This window comes from Pristis pectinata, chromosome 22, assembly GCF_009764475.1.
Source record: "Pristis pectinata isolate sPriPec2 chromosome 22, sPriPec2.1.pri, whole genome shotgun sequence".
NCBI classification, from domain to species: domain Eukaryota; kingdom Metazoa; phylum Chordata; class Chondrichthyes; order Rhinopristiformes; family Pristidae; genus Pristis; species Pristis pectinata.
This window is the reverse complement of record NC_067426.1, coordinates 33,916,333-33,943,966: the sequence shown is the minus strand read 5'-3', so window position 1 is coordinate 33,943,966 and position 27,634 is coordinate 33,916,333. Positions and strand designations below refer to the sequence as shown.

At 45.0% G+C, this 27,634-nt stretch overlaps 1 protein-coding gene across 1 annotated transcript in view; it reads right to left on the bottom strand.

The window, feature by feature from the left end:
* The window catches only part of rims3 (regulating synaptic membrane exocytosis 3), a 188,408-nt gene extending 161,038 nt beyond the window's left edge, over positions 1–27,370 (bottom strand). Inside the window, exon 1 of the mRNA XM_052036082.1 lies at positions 26,883–27,370. The gene's annotated coding sequence lies outside the window, so the exon portion shown is untranslated. The remainder of the gene's footprint in view (positions 1–26,882) is intronic.
* Between the last annotated feature and the right edge of the window lie 264 nt (positions 27,371–27,634).

The window sequence follows — 27,634 nt, the reverse complement described above, 5'->3', positions numbered from 1 at the left end:
AAATCTGCTTCAATATCTCTGAGAAAGGTGCTCTTCATATCTCCTCTAAATCTCTTACTCCTTGCCTTAGATCTACGCCCTCTAGTTTTATCGACTTCTGATATGGGGAAATATTTTCTGCGGTTCTCCTATCAACGCCTTTAACAATTTTATATACCTCAGTCATGTCCCCTCTTAACCTCCTCTGCTCCAAGTAAAACAGACCCAGCCTTTCCGGTCCCTTCTCACACTGAAACACTCCATCCCAGTCAATGTTCTGGTGAATCTCCTCTGCACCCTCTCCAGTGTGGTGACCAGAACTGCACACAGTACTCCAGCTGATGTATAACCAATGTTTTATAAAGTTATTGTATCCAATGCCCTGAGTAATGAAGGCCAGCATCCCAAATATCTTCTCAACCATGTTATCTACCTGCACTGACACCCTCAAGGATCGTTAGACTTGTACTCCAAGGTCCCTCTGTTCTTAAATACTCTCCCAGTCCCTACCGTTCTTTCAATTCTTCCCACTTTCTATAAATCAAAGGTGTAGCCATGAGGACTTGCATGACCCCTGGCTACACCTGTCTTTTCATTGGCCACGTGGAAAGCTCCTTGTTCCAAACCTACTCTGTCACCACTTCCCAACTCTTTCTTTGCCATGTTGATGGTGTTACCTCCTGCACTTGCGCGACATTCATCAATTTCATCAACTTCACTACTAACTTCCACCCGGCACTCAAATTCACCTGGACCATTTCTGACACTTCTCTCCCTCTTCTGGACCTCTGTCTCCCCATATCAGGAGAGAAACCATCCACTGATATCTCCTATAAACCCACCGAGACCTACATCTATATCAATTACACCTCCTCCCACCCTGTCTCTTGTAAGGATGCCATTGCTTTTTCTCAGTTTTTCTATCTCTGTTGCATCTGTTCTCGAGTCTTTTCAAGACTTCTGAAATGTCCTCCCTTTTTCCTGTACCATGGCTGATGGAGTTCCCTCTCGCACTTCCTCCATTTCCCAGAATTCAGCTGTCATACCCCCTTCCCTCCAGACAGAACAGAGATACAGTTCCCCTCGTCCTCACCTTTCACCCCATTAGCCTCCACATCCAACACATCAACCTTCACCATTTCCCTCAGCTGAAACGGGACCCCACCACCAGTCACATCTTTCCCCGCTCTTCCTACTTTCAGCTTTCTTCAAGGACCACTCTCTGTGACTCCCTGGAGTGCTCATCCCTCCCTCCCCACCCACCCCTCCCCATCCCCTGGCACATTCCCCTGCAACGTTAGGAGGTGCAACACTTACCCCCACCTCATCTTCCTCACCACCATCCAGGGACCTAAGCAGCCCTTCCAGGTGAGGCAGAGAAATCACGTGCACCTCCTCCAACCTTGTCTACTGCTTTGGGTGTTCTTGATGTGGCCTCCTCTATATCGATAAGACCAAGCACAGACTAGGCTACCGTTTTGTGGAGCATCCACGCTATTGGTACTGGTATTGGTTTTATTATTGTCACTTGTACCCAGGTACAGTGAAAAACTTGTCTTACAAACCGCTCATACAGATCAATTCATTACACAGTGCAGTTACATTGAGTTAGTACAGAGTGCATTGAGGTAGTACAGGTAAAAACAATAACAGTACAGAGTAAAGCGTCACAGCTACAGAGAAAGTGCAGTGCAATAAGGTGCAAGGTCACAACAAGGTAGATCGTGAGGTCGTAGTCCATCTCATCGTATAAGGGCACTGTTCAATAGTCTTATCACAGTGAGGTAGCATCTTGAGTTTACGGTTGCGTCACTTAAACTCCCCTTCCCATTCCCACTCCAAACTGTCTGTCCTCGGCCTTCTCCACCGCCATGGTGAGACCAAACACAATGAGGAGAACAATGCCTCACATCCCAGTTGGGTAGCCTACAACCCAATGGTATGAACGTTGAAATTGCCAGTTTCAGGTAACCCACACCCTCTGTGTTCCTTTCCCGCTCCCACTATCTGTCCAGGTTCTCTCTCCCTTTGTTCAGCTTTTCCAGTCCCCCCCACCATCCTATTATCTCGATTTGTTACCCTCCCCCCATCTGGTTCCATTTGCTCATCATCCCCCTCCTCACCTGCTTCCATCTGTTATAGACCAGCCCCTGTCTCAGCCCTGCTCTCTCACTTCTATGTACTGGCCATCTTCCCTCTACAGGGCCATATCCCAAAAAATAGACTATCCCTTTACCTCTACAGATGCTGCTCGACATGTTGAGTTCTTCCAGCAGTCTTTCTTGCTCCTGATTCCAGCATCTGCAGTCTCTTGACCATTCACGGTGTATGTCCTAGCCTCATTGGTACACCCAAAGTGCATTACCTCGCACTTATCTGGATTAAGTTCCATCTACCATTTATCAAATCATTGATATCATCCTGCAGCCTAAGTCTACCCTCCGCACTCTCAACAACTCCATCAACCTTCATGTCATCTGCAAACTTTATTTTGCAGATTTATTTTGATGTTTTGGGCTGAGTAGTGGACTCTGCCCAAAACCTCAAGGGTACATCCCTCCCCACCATCGGTAGTATCTACAGGAGGCGCTGCCTCAGGAAGGCAACATCTGTCATCAAAGATCCCCACCATCCGGGCCGTGCCATCTTCTTGCAGCTACCATCGGGCAGGAGGTACAGAAGCCTGAAGTCCCCACACCACCAGGTTCAAGAACAGCTACTTCCCCTTCAACCACTCAGTTCTTGAACCAACCTGCACAACCCTAACCACTGCAGTTTAGCAACACTATGACCACTTTGATCGCTTTGCACTAAAATGGACTTTTTAAAATTTTAATTCTGCTCTCTTGTAAAAATTGTGTATAATTTAGGTTTAATTTATGTTTTTGTGAATGCTGTTAAAATGATGCTATGTGCCTGTGATGCTTCTGCAAGTAAGATTTTCTTTGCACCCGTGCATACACATGACAATAAACTCGACTTTGACTTTCTGTCATGCCTCGTACATCCACATCCAAATCATTCCCGTACAATCCAATCTGCAAGGGTCCCAGCACAGATCCCTGTGGAACACAGGCAGCCAATCACAAATACTAATGTCAACTATCACCCTCTGAATCCCACCTTATGGGAAGTTAAAGTAGTTCTTGAATTCACATGTTTTACGTAACACTCTAATGAAGGAAAAATTAATTTACACCTGCAATAGTTGTGGCTAAGACCTTCACAAAGAAGCACGTCCTGATCTCATGGGCCACAGGAGCTACCGCTACCTTATGGGCTTCAGGATGGCTGAATCACTCTGATCTTCAGCTATTATTGGCTTGTCACCATCTAGTGAACACCTCGTCTATCCCTTTATCCGAAGAGGATCACCTCGTGCTTTCTTCCAGTTTTCTCCGATTCCTTAATCTATCAATGTCACTTTACAACGTTGTGCTTTTGTACTATCAACAGTGCCAGCTGTCACCAACAAATTTGGGTAAATCACTCTCAGTTCGTTCATCCAAAACACTGAATGTTGGAGACCTCAGTACAGATCACTGTGTTACACCACAAGGCATGTTGGTAAGCGTTGTGATGCCCACTGCCCTTTATCTCAAATCTTTTAACCATTTCCCTTAGAGGGCCAATAGGTTGCCTTAAGTTCTATGTCGTATCATCATTGTTAACGATCTGTTATGTGGGATCTTAACAAGTCCCTTATGGAAGTTCCAGGAATAACATCCATAGACTCGTCATTCTTTACAACATTAACCATCTCATCAAAAACTCTGCTGGGCTTCTTATACGTTACTTATCCTTTAAGAATCCATGCTGCCTCTCATGCTGTTTGTCGAAGTACTCAGTCACTCTGTCCCTGATAATAATCTCTCATTCACTTGGTTTTAACGTGCAAAAAACCCACATCTCAGTCCTTTCAATACAAGGATCAGCCTCAAGGTCCTACTCTGCTCAGCTCCAGAATTTGGGTATACTTCCTATATCTCTGCAACCAGATTGAACACATTGTTCAAATGCAGCTTGCCCAGATAACCAAACTTTACAAAGAGCATGACTCAGCTATCCACTTGCCTTGTCGATTGCTGCTGTGGTTGTGAGACCCCCCCAGAGATTACTCTGGAGTTCCTCTTGCTTCTTCCAAAGTTGGTCCCATTAAGTTCCATTAAATTTGTCCTTATTGTGTGTAAGATTGTGCATCTCCATTTTACAGTAGCTCTCCCGATTTTCAAATATTGTCCATGTTCTTCTGTATCCTTGCTCCTCACTCAGACCATCCACCTTCTCCTCCATGTTAAATGTCAGCTGCGATCGTGAAAATTCACAAAGCTCTCATGTGGATTGTGAAGTGGGGAATCCCTGGGTGGATCTCGACTGACGGTGGAACGCGAGGATTGTTAGATAAAAGTTTTAACCGGGGAAAGACAGGAGAGAGAGTTCTGTTTTCACAGCTACATTTCCATCTTCGTATTGCAACCACACGAAGCAGCAGCTGGAGAACCAGTGGGGAAACTGTGAAGTGGAGCATTAAACCTTCTGACACTGATTCAGAACCTGAGTCACTGTCTCACCACCTCCATATTTACCAGTCCCTAGGTGTGAAAGCAAAGGCATCCATCTTTGTAGATACATACTGACCATTATACTCCACACACAGCATCTTTATCTGGAAATTCAATTGTGTCCTGCTGTTTGTATCAGCGTTATGGAACTGGAAATTGACTTTTCCATAATTAACGAGTGGAAATCAGTTTAGGGTTGCTTTAAGCACTTGAAGCATATGGCTGAACACCTTCCATTATGAATCACTGTGTCTCTCCAACATGAGCTTCACCTCAGGACTGCATGGCATGATAACGTTACCTGTGCAATGTTCCTTTCAGGGAATTTGGACCATGTTGTTGTAATGTATTTTTGGGGACAACCACAGAATATGCTGGGAGTAATGGCGGACTCTAACCACAATAGTATCTGCAGGACGTGAGCAGCTTCAAAGCAAGGATGTAGACTCTATTAGACCACAAGACCATAAGACTTGGGAGCAATATTTGGCCCATCGAGTCTGCTCCCACCATTCAATCATGGCTGATTTTTTATCAACCCCTTTCTTCTGCGTTCTCCCTGTAACCCTTAACCCCCTTACCAATCAAGAACCTATCAATCTCTGCCTTAAATACACATAATGAAATGGCCTCCACAGCCCTCTGTGACAACAAATTCCACAGATTCACCACCCTCTGGCTGAAGAAATTCCTTCTCATCTCAGTTTTAAAGGGAGGTTCCTTTATTGAGACTGTGCCCTTAGATCCTAGCCTCTCCTACTAATGGAAACAGCCCCTCTGCATCCACTCTATCTTGGACTTTCAGTATCCAGTAGATTTCAATGAGATGCCCCCTTTTCCTTCTGAACTCCATCAAGTACAGGCCCAGAGACACCAAACGCTCCTCACACGTTAAGCCTTTCATTCCTGGGATCATTTTGTGAACCGCCTCTGGACTCTCTCCAGGGCCAGCTCATATTTCCTTAGATTTGGGGCCCAAAATTGCTCACAATATTCCAAATGCTGTCTGACCAATGCCTTATAAAGCCTCAGCATTACATCCTTGCTGTCATATTCTAGTCCTCTCGAAATGAATGCTAACATTGCATTTGCCTTCCTTACTACCGACTCAACCTGCAAGTTAACCTCAAGGGAATCCTGCACTAGGATCCCAAGTCCCTTTGCACCTCTGATTTCTGAATTCGCTCCCCATTTAGAAAATAGTCTGCACCGTCATTCTTCCTATCAAAGTGCGTGACCGCACACTTCCCTGCGCTGTATTCCATCTGCCACTTCATTGCCCATTTTCCTATTATAGCACAGCAACAGGACACAGCAACACATAGTACTTAAATCACATGTACACGTGGTGACACCATTAAGTTTTACACCCACATAACTTATTTGCTTATTATAAGTAAAGGCACCATATTTCTCTTGGAGGCACCCATCTTTGGACACCCCTGGGATGTATGGGATACTCTCAATAGGTGACCTGCCAATATCTTTACCCCTTTGCACACGATAATCAATCAACCCCCATAACCTGACGATCTTGTAGCTTACCCCCTGACCCATCTCAGTACCTTCCCCACAGATGCACAGCGGATCTCCTGACCCATCACCTTTTCCAGAACGCCAGTCCCAATGGTTTCCAGCGCACCACATTCCCAGCTGCTGGTTGCTCTTTTGATTAATCTTTCCATCAACATCAAATGCTGAGCTCCAATGCCCAACTGAACCTCTGCTAACCTCCTGGGCCAGGAACTAGGGAAGAGGAAGAGCAGCCGCACATCGTCAAATCCAACAGACTGGCCTCATCTGCACCATTCCAGCACAGCCTCTAGGAGGCACTGAAATTAGAAACATAGAAAACCTACGGCACAATTCAGGACCTTCGGCCCACAAAGCTGTGCCGAACATGTCCCTACTCTAGAAATTACTAGGCTTACCCATAGCCCTCTATTCCTCTTAGCTCCATGTACATATCCAAAAGTCTCTTAAAAGACCCTATCGTATCCGCCTCCACCACCGTTGCCGGCAGCCCGTTCCACGCACTCACCACTCTCTGAGTAAAAAACTTACTCCTGACATCTCCTCTGTACCTACTCCCCAGCACCTTAAACCAGCGTCCTCTTGTGGCAACTATTTCAGCCCTGGAGAAAAGCCTCTGACTATCCACCCAATCGATACCTCTCATCATCTTATACACCTCTGTCAGGTCCCCCCTCATCCTCCGTCGCTCCAAGGAGAAAAGGCAGAGTTCCCTCAACCTGCTTTCATAAGGCATGCTCTGCATTCCTGGCAGCATCCTAGTAAATCTCCTCTGCACCCGCTCTATGACTTCCACATCCTTCCTGTAGTGAGGCGAACAGAACTGAGCACAGTACTCCAAGTGGGGTCTGACCAGGGTCCTTTATAGCTGCAACAATACCTCTCGGCTCCTAAATTCAATTCCACAATTGATGAAGAACAATACAACATATGCCTTCTTAACCAGAGTCAACCTGTGCAGCTGCTTTGAGTGTCCTATGGACTCGGACCCCAAGATCCCTCTGATCCTCCACACTGCCAAGAGTCCTACTATTAATACTATAAATTCCCAGTCACTTGTCCACCTCACAGCACCCTCAGATATCTTGACTTTGGTTAACTTCCCACAGACTCAGGAAACCAGAACTAAAGTTACCCTCCAGGTTTAACGTTACTCACTGCACCACTTTAGTCTTTCCATTTTTTTGTGATAGACTTCTGGTCTTATAGAGATGACAGGCATCAGAGCTGAAATGTAATGGGAAAGTACATAGGGCCAGTATCAAATAATCCCAAGGGAAATAGATGATACAGAGATAAGCTAACAACACATTGCCTCCTCAAATACCTCATGACAGGTCCAGCAAGTAGTATTTACAGAGTATAGCTCCTTCTACATCATCCCAGGAAATGCTACATCATAGAAAGTGAAGCTCCCCCACTTTGTCCCGTTGAATAACCCTAGGCCAGAGACAGTGCAAGTTAGAAATTGAGCAAAGGTTCTTCCTTTAGGTAGTGTACCTGCTTCAAAACTATGTCTCCAAGTTTAGACAGTCAGTTCCGATGAAAGGTATTCGACCTGAATCAGTACATCATTTTCTCTCGGTGCAGATGCTGCCTGTCCTGAGTATCTTCAGGGCTCTATGCCTCCTCTCAGATTTCCAATATCTGAAGAGTTTTAAGGTTGGATGGTCGCTATTGGGTTTTAAAAATTCCTTTAAAGCTACAGATGATGAAAGCTTTGTCTAAATATCTGAGTTGGATCAAAGTTTGGTACAGGCTAACTAATCACATCACTCAAACACATGTTGAAAACTTCATACAAATTGGAAATTATTTTCACCACTAGATCCTGCTTTCCACTGAGCTTGGTGGTGGTACAGAATTGCCAGCTAACAGCACATTATTCCTTGCTTTACCATCACCCCAGATGGAAAGGACTCCCATCATGTTACGCAGGAAGATGTGGCAGCCATTGCGTGAGACTGCACAAGCAACAATGAGTGGAGTGCCCTGTTAGTCTGATTTTGATATGATAGGTTAACGGAGCAAACTGCTTCATTCCATATCATCAAAAGACCTTTAACATTTACCTGAACCAGGGGGTAGAACCACAGTTCTCTGCTCCTTACATAATTCAAGATCACTGCTCCCTGATAACCTCACCCTCCCTCAGCACAGCATTAGAATGTATACATCCCTTTATTTACAAGCCATAGCATCTGCAACTTCTCGTCCAAATCTTCATGGAAAATTGTCTACCAAAGCTGATGAAAGGATTCAGGAGTTTGGCAACTGTCTGTGATTGGTGAGCTATGCACACGTCCTAATTTTATGCATTATATTTGAACAGACTGAAAAAAAACATTGCAAAAGATCAAATCAGACAGGTTTATGTTATGCATGCACATGGACAGAAGTATATCCAAGAACAAGAGTGTAGAACCTAACAGCCAGAAGGATGGAATCTAATGGAGTTGTAATATTAACAGGCATCTGGGATTCATCGGCTGAAATCTAATCAAAGGGATCAGGAGATTTATAGAACAACAGATCAGCAGTGGTGAACTATTGACTGGAACCAAATGGCGAGGTTTGGATGTCTGTATACAGAATGGATGGTATTCCATAGTGATAGAGAGTCTGAAAGTTGACTGTGGTGTTCGGATGGTTTATATATGGAATAACAGATAACCCAATAAAAGTTATAGCTTGAAAACTGACTGGAATCTAATTCAGGAGCACAAATGGCTTGCACCTGAAAATAAATACCTCGGAATTTGTTGTAGAGCATAAACTAATCAAGGATTTCGTGTAGCTCACCTATAGAGTAACAGATCAACTGGAGTTACAGCTTGGAACTTAAAACAAGGAGGCTGTATCATTTTAATGTACAATATCAGATCCTTAGGGTGAGTTAAACATTGGAAACATTGAGAGGTTTAGGTGATTAATATATAAAATAGCATGTACACTGCAGTAAGTTACAGGGTGGAATCTAACGAAGGTCTCTAGGGCAGTTTCTATAGGGTACGGATATCCATGAGTGATTTATGTAGTCAAGGAGTCCTGCTCGTTTATGGAGAGAATTCTTTATCATCTCCATGACGTGAAGATCCTCACACTTGAATGTCCAGCCTGCCGATTCAGTCAGTGGCCTCCTGGGTGGAGGAACAGGGTGGCTCCTGAAGCAAAGCTCACTTCTGAGGAAGGGTCGCTGATCCAAAATGTTGACTGGCTTCTCTTTCCACTGATGCTGCTTGTCTGCCTGAGTTCTTCCAGCATTTCTGTTTCTATCCCACTTCTACCCTGCGATTATAAGACCATTGAGCAGTTCCGTAGTATGATAGGATGGACTCTTGACTTCAAAATCTGCCTCATATGGCCTTACACCTTATTGCCTGCCTGAACTGCACTTTCTCTGAAACTGTAACACTTTATTCTGCGTTCTGTTATTGTTTTCCCTTGTACTACCTCAATGTACTGATGTGATGAAATGATCTGTATAGATGGCATGCAAAAACAAAGTTTTTCCACTGTACTTCAGTACATGTGACAATAATAAACCAATTTACAATTTAAAGCTTTGTTTTTGATCTCACCAGACCACTTGATTCAATATGTTTCATGGTTTTGGACCCATGGCCACAGTGGTCCTTTGGGTCATTGAACAGATCCCACTAGTGGAGCAGCTGGCTACATTGTCGGTGGCCTGTGTGGATTCACTGAGGGCGTTTGGTCTGGGAGAGGTTAAAGCCAGAGACCTGTGCTGGGAGGTCTGTGCCGAGGTTTTGGTTCCCCGCATTGGATGGATCCATGACCCCTTCCACCTGGATGCTGGGCTCGTGCCCCCGGCACAGTTGTGGGCTGCTGTTTCCCAGAATGGCTGGCGCGATTTAAAGCCTCAGCCAAGTCTTTGTGAATGGGGAGGTTGGAGTTGATGTCTTCCATTGGAATTGTGGAGAATGGCTGGCAGGGCACTGCTGGGCAGTGGCAGGAGCTGCTCACTTAGAGTGGCCTTAAAGGTCTCCATCTCCATCTGTGGGGCAGCATTTAGCTGTACATTGAAGATCTTTGCGTGGCTGCAGGACCATGAGGGAGACCAGTGTTGTGCAGCAGACTACACCAGGGACAGTGTTGCAGTACAGAGTATTCTGGCAGAGATCCCCAGAAAGTTTCTGGACCAGATTCACTCTTAGTTCTAATTTCTGATCAGATTTTGAGGCCGGGAGGTCAGAGTGTTACCCAGAATGATGCACAGTGCAGATCATGAGGAAGCTGCCTTCTGCAGAAGGAAACCTAGAGTTCTTTTCCAGCACCTTGTTCTTCCGGTAGTATGTTGACACGGGGTCTTTCTACATTGGGCTGGAGCACTGGTTCCAGAAATACCATTGTGGTGAGCGCCAGTCGCTTGTGATCTGCCTTCCTGCTTTCTTCAGTATTGATGTGGGGTTGACAGTACAACAGTATCAGCATGGATAATCCTCCAGGATTCAGTGCAGTGTGTATCTGCTGTGTAGATGTTGAAAAGAAGTGAATACTGACCCAAAGCCAAGCTGCTGTCATGTTTATGTTCAGCTCATCCTGACACAGAGCTCGTGGTTGTCCATCAGGGTGGGAATACCCTGAGAATTTTGCAACATTGAGAGTTTCGATTTTGGGTCATCCTATCAGATGGTGTCAGACGCTGATGACAAATCTGTGAGGGCAGCTCCAGTTCTGATCTGCCTCTGGAACCATGTCTCAGTGCCAGGAGTAAGCACATGGACCTGGTCAGAGTAACATCCCTCACTGAAACCAACCCTTTCATCTGGGAGAGCAGCTTCCAGACCCGTTTTACCTGGTTAATGACGAGCTGACCCAACACCTTGATCAAAAGAGCTATTGGACAGTAACATTTGGGATCACTGGGTGGTTTTCCTGGTTTTTGGATGGTGGTGACTTTGAAGTGGCACCAGACCTCAGGGATAATTCTGGTGTCAGGGATGTCGGCAAGCCTCATTGTCCTTTAGGCACCAGGTTTTGGAGAATGTTCAGTAAATGTCAGAGTCTGGCTTCTCCTGGAATTGGTTCCCATCAGTATAATGAGAACAATGGATCTCTCATGGGATGCACAGGGTGGAATTTAACAAAAACTTTGGGAGGTTTATGAACAGAACAACAGAACAGTGATGTCAGTTATAGACTTAAATTTAATGGAGGTTTTTAAGTGTAGAATAACTGCAATGACATACAACCTGATGTTTGATTGACAGGATTGTTTAGCTTATGTATAAATAGCCTATCCATGGGACTCGATTATTAGGTAGAATCTAAACAAAGGCTTAGGGTGTGTTATTGTTGAATAACTTACATCCGATTTTGTTGAATAGCTTACAACTCCAATTAGACTTGCAATCTAATTGGAGGATACAAATAGGTTATATGTAGAACAGAATCGCAGGAGGGAATTACAGTCTGGAATCTAATCAAAGATTCGAGTGGTTGTATATAGAATATCAGACATCATAACGTGAGTCACAGGCTGTAATCCAATCAGGTGGTCTGGGTTGTTTCTGCATTGAATGATGGACGTGAGTTACAGCTTAAAATAACGTCCTGCAAACATGGGTTGTATTCATCGCCGCAGCATGGTGTAAAAACAATTAAACATTTGCATTTAGTTTTTGACAAAAACTTAACCAGACCAGTCACTTAAATATTTCTACCATCAGGGCCAGTCTGGGGCTGGGTATCGAGACTCACCTTTTGATTCTCCAAGCCTTTCTATCATCAACAAGGCAAAAGTCAGGAGAGTGATGGAACACTCCTCGCTTGCCTGATGACTGCAGTTCCAATAGTACTTAAAAAGGACAAAACCACCCACGTTACTGGCCCCTCATCCATCATCCGAAGCATTTGCTGCCTTCACCATCAGCCTGCAACGTGCCCTGCAGCCCAACTTCTCAAGCCTTTGTCAGAACCTTGCAAACCCACAACCTCTGCTATATCGATAGGTGAGAGCAACAAGCCCATGGACTTCCATTCCAAGCCACAAACAATCCTTGCTTTTGGAGATATATTGCCATTTCTTCATCTACCCTGGGTCAATATCTTCAAACTTCCTACCTTCTGTCCTGTGGGATCACTTTCTCTAAAAGGACAGCAGCAGTTTGTTGATGTGGCTTGCTCAATGACAATTAGGCCATTAAATTCTGCCAACACCATCCCTAGAAGAACATTTAAAATCTAATTGCGGAGTTGTATTAGTTATTAAAATAGTATGGGTTGCAGGCTGGAATCTACTTGAGGAATTTGGCTGATTTGTTTGTGTAATAACAGATTCCCAATAATGCTTTAGAGACTTGTACCTCAGTATCATACATTATACAGCACGGAAAACAGCCCTTCAGCCCAACTCATCCCTGCTGACCAAGGTGCCCACCTGAGCTAGTCCCATTTGCCTGCGTCTGGCCCATATCCCTCTTGAACCAGATTACTGGATTGCTTTTGATAAAACATTGTGATATTATGTGGGAATTTGGAACAAATGGGAAGGACGCATCTCAGAGGCCTGTGGAGCAGTCACCCCGCTGATGGAAAGTAGTGGGCTCACCGTGCTCCCTCCCTTCCTTCCTTTTGGAGGGCGATTGCTGTTCTTGCTGTTGGGGCTGTGACCAGGATTTATTCCTTTAGAATGTGAGGTACTAAGAACAGAAACCCACATTTTGTGGCAAAATTTTTAATAATACTTGAGACAACTGGTCTCAAAATAATAAAGGGCAGACAAGCACTTGGGTATTATATGGCCTGGATAAATACTTAAGGGATTCAGCCAATGGATATGGAACTCAGCAGCCAATGTAATATTTCACTATGTTTCTGCACTGAGATTTCATTGCCTTGCATCTGTATAAATATTCTTGATTCATTTTATTCTCCAACTAATAATCGAACTCCTTTATGTTGGCATGACACCAGTTTATAGCTTAATTAAACACCATCACACCCAGTGTCATGTGGCCTAATCCAGCTCTACCTGGCAAAACAATAACTAGATGAGAAGAACGACAAATCCAACATCCAGCAAATACAATAACCAAGGAAATATTCCTTGGATTTCTCCTTGAAATGAATTAGAATGGGTGTTCACTGAACAGGACAAATTCAATTCAAGTCAGAGTGATCCTTGACACAATGGGTCAGAGTTGAGCTGCACTTCCACAATTTCAGTAGATGTGGGACATTCCAATTACTGTCAAAGATTTCCAGTCATGCTAACTTCCAATGTGAGAGAAAGGATCGAGGTATCATTGGCCACCAAGTTTAACGTCCATTTTGAGTTACCCAAAAGATTAAGAGTCAATCACCTGGTGTGGATCAGGAGTCCAAATCCACACCATATGGATCAATGGGGTCACAGATTAGAGAAATATATTAGTAAACCTATTGTTTTTATAACAATTTGGAAACTTTCACAGTCATTTCCCTGGTACTACCAGATTTATTGAGCATAGATCATGTGAAATGTGAACAGTAGATCGTGTAGTCCAGTTTTATAAAAAAACAGACACTGAAGTTTCTTCTGACTGTTAAGAGACTGTTCCCACCGACTACCAGTCTGATGGCACATATCTGTGCAACCAGAGGAGGCATAGCACCTGTCCTTACACTTCTCCCCTTCCTGCCATCTGCAGACCCAAGCAGTCCTTCCAGGTGAAGGAGCGATTCACTTGAACTTCTCCCAACCTAGTGTACATAATGTGGTCTTCTTTACACCAGACAAACCAAACACAGATTGGGTGCTCGCTTTGTGATGCACCTGTGTTCAGACTGCAGGAGTGCCCCTGAGATTCCTGTTCCCTGCCACTTGATTTCACCATCCCACTGCTACTCAGATCTCTCTATTTGTGACCTTCTGCACTGTTATAGCAAGGCCCAATTTAAGTTTGAGGAACAACTCATCTTCCATCTGGGTGCATTGCAGCCTCTGAGACTAACTTCTGGCAACTGGCTCTCCCTGTCTGTATCAGAACTGGACATTTCTGCTGCAAGTCATTTGTGTGTGATATATTGCAGAGTTTGTCTCTGTTATCACAGCCCTCCTGCTGAGCCTGTCCTGTTAGTTCTCATGCTTCACATTGCTTTGGTTGTATTCTCACTCTTTAAATGCCCTCATTCCATAGCTTTTGTACATTTTCTAACTATCCCCATTAACCCACATCTTATCCTCATGGCAACCCTGTCCTCACCCCATCACAGTGCTCTCCCCCACCCTCCTGCAATGTACAACTAACTTGTTTTCTCTCTTCCACAGTTCGGACAAAGGGTTTTTGATGAAATGTTAACTATTTCCTGCTCCACACATGCTGCCTAACCTGCCGAGCCTTTAAGAACATATTCTGCTTGTATTTTAGATTTCCAGCACCTGCAGCTTTTTGATTTTCACGTACCGTTGAATTCACTGCCTCGTCTCTTCCAGCCTTGGAGGTGCCTTGTGCCCTTTAATGGGATTTCTGCCTATCCCTTTTTCCCTATTCATCTTCAGTGGTTTCTGATTCCCTTCATGCTTTTGATAAGATGTTGACCAAAACTCACTTTCACATCTCTTTCCGGAACAAGTCTCTGGCTCCAACTCATCCTTGTAATTGAACATCCACGCTTTACAGTTCACATCCCCAGAGTATCACAGGTATGTTCACACTGTTTCTCAAGGCAGTGTTCTCATTGCATTCTGAGAATGAGCTTAACGCCATGTGTCAGTACATGCACGCTCTGGACCTCTCTCTGCAACAATACTGGCACACTCTTTCTCAGCTGTCATGGTCCACGGTTCTACTTCAATCTTCACTGCATTTAGTGCTGCACCTGTGATATTTTTCCCCTTCCTTTCTTACCGTGAAGACAGCAATTCAACAGCTCTTGGATTCCAATGCCCTTCCTAACCTTTCTCCCACTTCACTTTCCACTGACGACCCTCCCCCTGAATCCTCTCCCCTCCCTGTATTTTCACCATCCCTTTGACCTTCCCCTTTCTGATACCTAGTGATCAGTAGAATCTACACTTCACCCCCACCTCTTCACCCAAATGAATTCAGAGCCTAACATGACGTTAAACTCTTCCACCTCCACTTCTTTGGCCGGCAGTTTCTGCCCTTGAATGCGGCTCCTTTCTTTTGTCTCCAAAATTCATAAACCACCTGGACCATCCTTCTGGCCTCTTACCCTCTCCAGACCTATTCATTGCTAATTACTTTTGGAACATTGATTATTTTACCTTTCCGCTCCCCTAACTCCCTCACCCTAACCTAACTCCCTCAGCACCCTGTGGACTAAGGAACAGCCCTAGTAACATCTTCAAACGCCGTGCTAATGGTGGTGCTGTTGGGATATGACCTGCTCTTGTAGGCATAGCATTTATGTGGCTGGTCCAGTTGAGTTTCTGGTTAATAGTGATCTCCCAGGGTATAGAGGGTGGGGACTCAGCAATGTCAGATGGTCGGACTCTCTCATGTTGGAGATGGTCATTCCCTGGCCATTAATATTTTTTGCCACTTATCAGCCAGCTTGTTGTCCAACTCTCGCTGCATGCTGGCATGGACTGCTTCATTTTCTGAGGAATTGCACATGGACTTGAGCATTGGCCAGCCACCAGCAGACACACGATGGATGGAAGGTTACTGATGAAGCAGCTGAAGATGGTTGGGTCTAGGGCACTGCCCCGGGGAACTCTTGAAGTGATGTCCTGGCACAGAGATGACTGCTTTCCAACAACCATGACCATCTTCCGCTGTCTGAGTTCTGACTTCAACCATTGGAGTCTTTTTCTTTTACCCATTGAGTTCACAATTACCAGGGTTCCATGATGCCACATTCGTCCAAGTGCTGCCTTTAGGTCGGGGTAGTCCCTCTCACCACACTTCACCCCACCTCGAGCATTCAGTTGTTTGGTCCATGTTCACAGCGAGGATGTGACAAGATCTAGAACAAGTGGTTCTGGTGAAACCTAAACTGCTCATCAGTGAGCAGGTTATTGCTGAGTTAGTGCTGCTCGATAGCACTGACTGTGTCAGCTTCCATCACTTTGGGGGTGAGAGAGGGGAAGTTGGCCAAAGTTAGTCAGATTGGATTTGTCCTGCTTTTTGTGAACAGGACATTCCTGGGCAATGTTCCACGTTATTGGATAGAGGCCAATATTGTAACTGATGGAACGATTTGGCTAGACATGGTGCAGGCTATCAGTACTACAGCTGGGCTGCTGTCTGGTCCTGTAGCCTTCGCTGTAACTGTGCCCTCTGGTGGTTCTTGATGTCACGTGGATTGGATGGAAACTGGCCTCTGAGTTGGTGTGAATCATGGAAGGACCTCGAGGTGGCTCATCCTTACACCACTTCTGGCTTCTGGACTGCTTTCCTCCAGGGGCCAATCACGGGTCATAGATCAACTGCTGGCCTCGTGGCTCTGGTACAGGTCACTGACTTTGGTCCTGCCTCCTGCTTGTGTCCCCGAGTTCCAGAAAAAGCTGATCAAACTGCCGATGTTGGGAATCTGAAATAAAAATGTAAAACACTGGAAACTCTCAGGTCAGGCGCTGTCTGCAGAAAAAGAAACGGAGCTTCAGGTCGAAGGCCCTCCATGAGAATGTTGATTTCCTTTTCGGTATGTTATTCCTTTTCAGGTAACTTCAGATTGCATTCCTTGTCTCCAGGTTCTGCCACCTCCAGCCATGCCTTTAGCACCCACCTTCAGTCAGCACCACTCACCCTCTGCTGATCTCCCCCCCCCACCCCCGCCACAGACTTTCCCCTTAGCTCCATCAACCTTTCCTACAGCTGAAAACTCGGTCATTTGTAACACAGGGTCATCGACCTCAAGTGCCTTCTCTGATTCTCTCTCCAGAGACGTTGCCTTACCTGCCGAACATTTCCACACTTCCTATTTTTAATCTCATCCTTGAATGTCTCCACTGATGTGACATCTAACTACCTTAAAGCAGCTGTTTCCAGTCTGCATTTACTAAGTCACTACTCAGGCTGGTTATTAAGATATCTTTATTAAGATTTATTTATTAGTCACATCTACATCGAAACACACAGTGAAATGCATCTTTTGCGTAGAGTGTTCTGGGGGCAGCCCACAAGTGTCGCCACGCTTCCGGCGCCAACAGAGCACGCTCGCAACTTCCTAACCCGTACGTCTTTGGAATGTGGGAGGAAACCGGAGCACCCGGAGGAAACCCATTCAGACATGGGGAGAACATACAAACTCCTTACAGACAGTGGTGGGAATTGAACCCGAGTCGCTGGCGCTGTGATGTGTTACGCTAATCGCTACACTATTGTTCTTGGTCCCCTATTAGAACTTCCACCTGCTCCACTTTTGCCCTCTTCCATTTCTTTGCTAAATCTAACTGAATTATGATTGCCACATCCAAAATTCTCTTGTACTCAAACCCCTTCACTTGCTTATATTAATTCCTTAAATTAAATGCAGTACCACTGCCTCTCTCGATGGGTTTGCTATTTTGTGACGAACAACATTTTCTTGAAAGCAGTTTGAGAAATCTGTGCCTCCTAAATTATTTACAGTGTTACTGTCTGTTAATGACAGGGTATTTCAAACCCCCTCCTGTTTCTGTCTTTCTCAGCAAGCCTGCTACATATTTGCTCTTCTATTGCCCTCTGACTGTTTGGGGCCAACAGTACACTCCTAGTGATTTGATTGCTACTTATTTGTTCCTCAGTTAAGCCCATGTAGCCCAATTGTTAGTACTACCTACACCTACTACCCACCTGTTGTAAGACAAGTTCGTAAGGTCTTAAAGGGCAAGGACTCTGGACACAGTCTTTGGAATTAAAATGATTTATTTATAAAAGACAAACACAGGACAGGATAATGGGCCAATACACACAGGTGATCGTGAACATGTGGGGGAGAAAAGGGTGAGATGCGCACACACCCACACAACAACAAACAGGGTACAAACAAATCAAGGAAGAAACAATACAACACCTGCCACCCTCCTTGACTCGGTGCAAGAATCGGCTCTATGCTAAAGGGATGTTCTAACTAACTACTCTTAAGTAGTGCACAACTTACCTCAGCGTCCCTCAGAGACAACAAAGAGAAAGAACCAACCATGTGGCACTCTTTATACTGCTGGAGGGCTGGGTGGTCCAGCCCAGATAGTTCAAACAAGCCAATCGCCCGAGTATGCCAGGTACAAAGGTGTTTAAAGCGACCAATAATTAGGTGTGCACTAATGGGCGGGGCTGGAGCCAAACCTTGATTGACAGTGGTGTGTCTTCCAACCAGGTAGGTGCAGTGCTGTCAACCAACCAGGTGGGGCCAGCGTTGTCACTGTCACATGACAGCCTCGACCCTCCACAGTACAATCCACCAGATCCCCTCTCTCATCTGGTTCCACCTGTCCTTCACCTCTCCCCTGATGGTTCCCGTTAATCACCTTCCTTACTTATCAGATTCCAGCACTGGCAGCCTTTGTGTACCCCGCTTATCACCCTCCAGCCTCTGTGTCCACCTTCACCCTGTCCTCCCCCCACCTGGCTCTACCTGCCTTTTGACTGCCTCCGCATATCATTCACCAACCTCTGTCTCCCAGTTCCAGCCCGTTTCCTCCCCGCCCACTCCATGGCTCCATCTGCCTACCTTTGCCCCCTCCTCGGTCCACCAATCACCTCCAGCCCCTGTCTCACCCCTTCCCCTCTCCCCTTTATACTGGCTACCTCCCACTCCACTCTCAGTCCTGATGCAGGGTCTGGACCCGAAACGTTGACAATCCTTCCCCCGCCCCCCTCCACACACAGATGCTGCTTGACCCGCCGAGTTCCTCCAGCCAATTGGTTCCTACCCCTAGTTGTTGATTTTTTTCTCCTCAGCGGGTATTCTTCTTCTTCACAATTGGATTATTTCTTTATCAAATAGTTCCGCAATCCCTCATTCCCCCACCCCTCACTCCAAACTCTCATCTAAAACCCCTGGAAACCAGAAATACTGCACTCCCATTGCCAGGAATACTGCACTCCCATTCCCATCCGTCCTTTAGGCACGATTCACTGAGACCACGGTGTGACTCCCACATCTTTCTGCACTTTTGGTTCATAACCATTGCTTCCCACTCCACCTGTATTAAAGTACCAGCCATTAAGCTCAGCCAAATATTTTTGTTCCCTTTCAACCGTCTTCCAAACTCAGCTGCCAAACGTCCCACCTTCCACATCTAGCTTCACCTCTCTCCCTTCAGAAGCAGCTGTAAAGATCTTGCCGCCCCGACGATCAAGATTAAACCTTCCAAACTGCCACTGACAATTGTACCCCTGAGGAGACTGGTCCCAGCCCTGTAACCTGCCCAGCCATTACTGGCTCCAGCTCCCCTGAACTGATAACAATGCCCCAGAATTCTAAAGCCCTCCCTCCTGCACCATCCCTGCATTCTGTACTTGAACATGTCACTGATGGTGATCCAGAAGTTGCTAAAATGGAGATCCTGCTTCTGACATGGACCTTCTTTCTACCTTCTACCTCCCCAACTTCAACCTTCTTTATACCAATGTCATTTGTACCAATATGGACCACAGCCTCTGGGTTTTCACTCTCTAAGAATTTCCTGTAGACACCCAGACACACCGGTGACACAAGAACACTTACCCATCTCCCCAACCTGCCATCCTCCTGTTGACAACATGGTTCCAGTATATGAAGGCATTGTAGGCTTTCCATAGGGCACAGGAGGTATATTCAACAGGACTGAGAGCCCTCTAGTGACTTCATCAATTGGAAAAGGAACTATGAATCCAACATCTCTTTCAGGTCAACACTTCCTTAACACCAAGCTACTTTATTGTTTTACTTATTTAGGTGGGTTTCATCCCGATGTTCCTACCACATCCCAAAATTGTGTGGGTTGGGTGGGTTAATTAGCTGCTGATATGGAGGTGAATGGTAGAATCTGGAGGGAATTGATGGGAACGTGGGAAGAATAAAATGGAATTAGTGTTGAAATTAGTCTAAATCTGTGGTAGATGCTCGGCATGGATTCAATGGGCTGTAGGGCCTGTTTCTGTACTGTACGACCCTATAACTTTATGACTGTAATGTTCTTAACTTAATCGTACATGCTTGGATTAATATTTGTATAATATTACTGTAATCTCTTCCTGGTTGATTTAATTTAATCCACAGCACTAATGTATAAACCCCTGAAGGATTTCCCTTTGAAAGATTGATCAGACTTCTCAGAGGATTCAACAAAAATACTGAAACTACATACTCCAAACTTTAACCAGTTATAAAGATTTAAATCTTATAATTTAGTAATTAACTAGATTACACAGTGTATGTTCATTCACTGTCAAATTTGAAAGAGTTCCCAGTCAAGAAAGTGTGAAACACTTACTCAATCTCATCTACCAGCCTCCCAAAGGAAACCATTTACTAACTAGGAGGATGACAGTACTTTACAGCAATCTGTTATTGTCACTTATTACTTCACAGATTGCTGTAAAATTTTCAGGCTGCATATAATATCCATGGACAGCTGTCATATGTTACTGTCACTGGGGTAAGATCCTGTGATCACACTTAACTATCTTATGTTACTGTCACATTGTACTGTCATAGATTACCACCACAGATTACTGTTGCCTATTGCCCTCACACACAATCACCACAGATTATTGTGTTTTTCTGTGACATGTTATTGTCACAGATCATGGTATATTCCTTCTTGAATATTTCTATCCAATAATGTTGTTACGGATTGCAATATATTTCCAACCCATACTGCCGCAAACAAATTATTGTCGATATTTATCATATTATTGTCACTGATTATAGTCACAAATCACTGCATGTCACTGTCATTTTATTGCCATACTATTGTCACATGTTGTAGTCACCATAAAACCATAAGATATAGGAGCAAATTAAGCCCATTGAGTCTGCTCAGCCATTCAATCATGACTGATTTTTTTTCAACCCCATTCTCCCTGTGATTCTTAACCCCCTTACCAATCAAGAACCTGTCAATCTCTGCCTTAAGACCCAATGACTTGGCCTCCACAGCCCTCTGTGGCAACGAATTCCACAGATTCACCACCCTCTGGCCAAAGAGATTCCTCCTCATCTCAGTTCTAAAGGGACGTCCCTTTATTCTGAGGCTGAGCCCTCGGATCTTGGACTCTCCTTCTGATGGAGACATCCTCTCCACGTCCACTCTATCCAGGCCTTTCAGTAGCCGATAGATTTCAGTCAGATTTCAGCCACCCCCACCCATCATCCTTCACACCGTCCCTGCCCCCACCTCAATGAGGCAAAGCACCTGCAAGGACAGTCACCCAGAGCAGAAACAAGATGATGATACTATATTTGGTCAAAGATGACAGTACCATATTATTGTCACATGATGTTCTATATTGCTGTGTGCTTGCGTCATTAACTTGCCATCACAACTGACTGCTATCAATCAGCCACATACTTCCATCATTTATTATTGCTGCTGTCATTTGTAACAACTGCATACATCACTGTCACATATCACTATTAAATATTTGTCTCAAGAGTCAGTAACTAAAATTCAAATCGATGTAATGTTGACTGATCAAAATAAGTGTCCATGGAGGCAGCTTTAACACAGACACATCAGAAAGAATTACATTTTACTTAAAACGTATATTCTCTAACAGAGAAGTTATCAAAATGAAATGCATTAAGTTTTAGCAAAGGAAGTAAAATGGTGAGTCATGTGTTGAAGCATATAGAGACAGAATCAGAGCCACGTACAGGGTCACAGAGAGATACACGATCACACAGACGCAGGGCAGATACAGACTGAGAGACGCCAAATGTCACATAAACACAAAAAGACATAAACCCACATGTGGACAAAAAGTCATGGAGGGATACACAGTCACAAAGAGACACAGACACACATACACAGACCACAGGATCAAAGATACGTTGACACAGAAACACATACAGACACAGATAGAAACAGAGGTACAGACACATATATATATATATGTATACACATACACAACCTGAGACAGACCCAGAGACACATAGACAAACACAGGCACACACAGAAATATAGGCACTTACGCAGACACATAGACACATATCAGAAAGAAAAAGAGACAAACAGACACAGTGACAAAATAGCCTTTTCATAAGAACATACGCAGGTTGAGCAGCTGTAGGCCATTCAGCCTTCAAGCCTGTCAGCAGTCCAGCATGATCACAGATAAAGGTCCACCTCGACTACACCTTCCCACAGTATCTTCATAGTCTTTGATTCCTTTCGTATCCAAATACCTATCGATCTCAGCCTTGAACATGAATGCCCACAGATGTCTGGGGCAGAGAATTCCAACGACTCAAAACTTTCTGGGAAAAGACCTGTCTTCTCATCTCGATCCCAAATGTCAAGTCTTTACTCTGAAACAGTTACCCAAGCTTCAGATTCCTAGATAGGAGAAATATCCTCCAACCGTCTACCCTGTCAAGGTCTTAGGAGTTTGAGATGCTCCAGCAACCTTGTATTTATTTCTTATCTTTCTAAACTTTAAGAAACTCAGACCTCATCTCTCCTTAGGGGATAAACCCATCACCGTGGAAATCTGGTTAGTAAACCATCCTTGCTCTACCTCTGAGGAAAATATATCCTTCTAATGTGAAGAGACCTAAACCAAACACTAGGCTCTATGAATGGTCTCACCAAGGCCCTACACATCTGAGTTTCTTGGATGTGGAATTGAGGACTGTCGCAATTTTTTTCAGCATCAGAGATTTTCTTTCAACTTTCTTTGCAATTGCAAGTTCACAAGTTTTATCATGATTCAGATTGTCGGGCAATGAGATGGTGCATTGTACGGAGATGCCAGCAACTTGCAGGGTTAGCATTTGGTGGCATCTGTTCGCCAGTGCTAATTGAATGCTAACACTGCCAATGTGGGCAGCCAGGAACCAGTTACTATCACCTACTAAGCACACAGGGATATCCTGGCATTTAGCAACCAGAAGGTCATCTGCCCACCACCTCCGAGCTATTTATAGTGATTATTGGGGTCTCGCAGTTTTATTAGTGACTGATCGGAGTATGGCTCCGGACAAGTGATTTCTATTGAAAAACACGATGATGCTGGAGGAACTCAGCAGGCCAGGCAGCATCCGTGGAGAAAAGCAGGCGGTCAACGTTTCGGGTCAGGACCCTTCTTCGGGACTGAAGATGGGAAAAGGGGAAGCCCGATATATAGGAGGGGAAAGCAGAGCAGTGATAGGTGGACAGAAGAGGGGAGGCAGGATGTCAGTCCTCGGCCTCCTCCACTGCCGGGAGAATTCCAAGTGCAAACTGGAGGAACAGCCCCTCATTTTCCATCTTGAACCCTCGCAGCCTAACGGCACGAACATTGAATTCTCCCACTTTACATAATTCCCACTGCCCTTCTCCACACCCCCCCCCCCCACCACGTTTCTCCTCTTCTTCCCTTTCCAAGCCTATCTCCATTTTTCCTACCCCTTTTTTCCCCTTCCTCTCCTTACCTGTGACCCACCTCCCAGTGGATCTGCTCTCCCCTCCTCCCCGCACCTGCCCATCACTACCTCTTACCTGCGTCTACCTATCACCACCCTGTGCCCACCCCGCCTCCCCTCTTCTGTCCACCTATCACTGCTCTGCTTTCCCCTCCTATATATCGGGCTTCCCCTTTTCCCATCTTCAGTCCTGGAGAAGGGTCCTGACCCGAAATGTTGACCGCCAGTTTTTCTCCACAGATGCTGCCTGGCCTGCTGAGTTCCTCCAGCATCATCGTGTTTTTTCATCTAGATTCCTGCATCTGCAGTCCTTTGTTTCTCAAGTGATTTCCATTGTTGGAGGCAGTTAGGTGCTGTGGCATAAGGCAAGGCTCTACTCGTGCCAACATTAGTTCCACCCAGACATGGTGCTTTGCTGCCCAAACCTCTAGGCCTTCAACATGGGGGGCTGGGGCGCACTGGGAAGAGGAGAGGACTCCAGTGTGACAAGAGCTCTCAGCAAGATGTCTCATTGTTTCTGAATTCACCACACTGCCCCCCCTCCTGCCCTCACAAGGCAGAGGAGCCATGGTGTACGGAAGGTCACTCCACTCCACTCCTCCAAGGACGTCCTCACAGAGGTCTTCTATCTGCTACAACCAGACTTCCAACCACTCAGTGGGGTCAGAACCAAAGGCTGCCAGGCACTGTAAACACACGTCAATGTTCCCAATTTGCAGTGCACCCTTGCATTTGGTTGCAGAGACAAGCAGAACCGATTTTCAGTTATTCTGAAACATAAAGGAACATCACTGCTCCATTAAGAAACTGCCCTACAGGCATGGGCCAGGGGTAACAATGGCCAATGCCCCATGGGTGAATAGAAACCACAATGCCATGATCTGCTGTGCCCACTCCTTTTCAACCATTGCTCGGACCAAAGAGTCACTACTTGCAGATGAAGGACACGTGCTCAACATCTGACCCCACACACCCACCTGAAGGACGGAGATATAACAAGAGGCTCGTTGCTACCCGCAACCAGCATCCGAACAATGGATCAGTCTGGTGGTGCCTTGTGGTACACCATGGGCTCAAGGTGGGGAATGGGGCTTGTGGGTCTTTCTTCAGGGGTAGAGGGAGGGGGGAGGTCAGGTGCCTCCTCCACGACCTGTCAGTTCTGCAGCTGGGTTTTGGGAGCTTGTGGGGCAGGAGGAGGAAATAAAGTGAAAGAGGAGTAGGAGGTGGAGGGTAGAGGGATGGACGGAATGCTCCACATATTGAAGCAAGGAGAAGGACAAGTGTAGGAAGTGCTTGGGATCATTAGCACTTGAAAGGTCCCAAGTCATCTACCACTGTGATTTGTAGATATATCTCCACTGTTGCTGGACTCAAAACTCTCTGTGAAGGAGTGTTGTAGGAGTTCTTGTTGCAGTGGCTTCAGAAGGCAGTTGGGGATGGCTATTAACTGTCAATAATGCCTACATTCTTCGAATGAAAGTAGTCAAAAGAATCCCCCTTCCCAGCTTCCCCTCCCTCCGTCGTTGCGCATCTCTGACCAAATCAGCACTTCAAACCATGGTCAGACGTTGACTCAAAAAATACACACATCAAGCAATTCCCCCTGTGCATTCCTTTAGCGCCCGGTGCTCCCATGCTTCTTCCCCCTCCCCCCCCCCCCCACCCCAGTGCTCGAGTTGTTGCAGTATGGGCAGTGGAGATCTGAGAAACTCTGAGCTCCCGCTGCAACCTTCCGTGGAGAGTGGGTGTGGCTCCTGGTGCAATGGAAGGTGAGATTTTGCCCAGCAGACTGCATCATGTCTGCTCCGCAAGTGTTGGAAAAGAGGTAGGACCGTTGGGAATTCCTGACAAACAGAACTGTGGGATACTAGCACTGTGCACTCCACTATTTCTGGAACACTTTTAGTCTGCCATGAAGAGAGAAGCTACACTTTTGTTTAACATCTCTGCCATTTCTTTCATTCCAGTTCTAACTTTGCCTGTCTTTTTCTGCAAAGGTCCAATTGAGAGAAGATTTAACTGTTTTTCAAGCCTCTTGATAATTTATTACAATATTCTATTTTCCTTCTCTCAATCAGACCTCTGGCTACCTTTAGATGAGTTAAAATCTTGACAACTCTCAGCTGATCACTATTTTGGGCAACATTTTGGCCACTTCCATTAATCCTAAAATATCTTTAATTTCTCTTCTTAGCCATAAATGACCACATTTACCATTTATTTTCCATAAGAGAATTATATTAACTGTGAATTGTAAGTTATTTCTTCAACTATTTGCCAGTGTTTATCATTTAGCAAATTTGCAAAATCAACCTTGGGCAAAATACTAGATCTAAAATAATCTACGCCTGAGGCAGTTTCTTGAACATTGATTTCAGAAATTATCTTGAATGTACTACTCCTTATCTACACATCACTGCATTTCTGGTTTTCTTGGTCTGCATGATTATCTTACTGTTACATATACCTCTACTTTACTATTTTATGCTCTCCTCTACACCGCAGTTTCTGTGTGGAGGTCTATAAATTGCCAATATTTCCTACCATTTATTGTTTCTCATTGACAGCTAAACTCATTCTACATCTTGATTTTCTGAGCTAAGATCCTTTATCTTCCTGCTCTCTTTATCCCATCTTTTCCCACCAAACTCCTCCGTTTTGTCCATCAGTTTAGAAGTCAAATATCCCAGAACACTTAATTCTCAATCTTGCTTGTTCTGCAATTAAAACTCTGCAATAGCTATTAGATCAAACTGTGATCTGCGCTGTTAATTTGTTTGCTTTAATTTAATGGTTTGTGCATTTAGATGAGGTGCCTTTACCTTTAATTTACCTTACTCTTTCCTGATGTCACCTCATTCGCTAAAGCCCTTTTTAAGCTCCCTGTCCCTCTCTGACTCTATTCATTTTCACCCAAGTCACTACCCTGCTCTGCAGCTATAACATCTCTGTTACTGCTTTTAAATTCATCCTGACTTTAATCCTCTTATCCGACTCTCCTAATAGTTTAAAACTCGTATTACCACCAATATATACAAACACAAGTACATTCAGACACATATGTATTTTCACAATTGTATGGAGAAGTGTAGATAAACACTAACACATAAATACATCAAGCACGCAGTTGCAAATATATAGATGCATGTAAACACAGACACAGCCATACCCTCATATCAGAAGCAGGTAAACATAGAGCAAACAGACGCTCGATTATGCCTTCACACACACATGCACTGCCACACATACAGATGTGTAACAACGGTTGATATGCATACATGCTCAGAGATAGATACTCACCGTATGGTGTTGGTTGATAGTTTGGATCAGGAGGTTGAGGGGACAGGAAGAGGAGTGCACTGCACACCTGCTAAATCTCCTGTTGAATGCAGGGTGAAACAAAATATCCAACAATAAACTTCCCTTTCACTCCATGGCTGGGTGCAGAATCCTATGTTGACTATCCTCCGGGATGACTGTGTTTCCTTCCCCTCTCACGCCAGAACCAGGGTCAGTTGGCCATTGCTGGACACGCAAACAGAAACTCCAATGAGTGTCAAAGGAGCTTTAATAGTGAAGACACTGTCTTTGCATTACCAGCCTTCCCTGGCTTTTCTATTTTTGTTTTGTTCTGTCACAACCAGCTGTGAAACATCCCCTATTTCTCTTTACTCTCTCTCTCTCTCTCTCTCTCTCTCTCTCCTCTCCTCTCTGCTGTACCAGACATCCAGCAGCTTGTGAAAAGCTATATCTTGAATACTAATAAGCTCTCAGAGCATGTGCATGTGTCTGTGTTGCTGGTTGCTATGCTGCAAATACACTCTCACATACTACCAGATGAGGGCATGTTACCTCATCAAATGTTATATTTCCAGGTCAGTGGTGGCTGTAAATAACTCAGCGCTCCTCAGAGCAGCTGCTGCCTGCAGTCTGAGAGTGAGCACCTTTCCTGGGTTAGGAGGAGGTACCGCGGAGGAGATGTTCCCCAACAGGTTGATTCCAGCAGTGGCTTAGTGCCAGCTGAACTCAGTCGTGAGTGAGGGGCAAGCCCC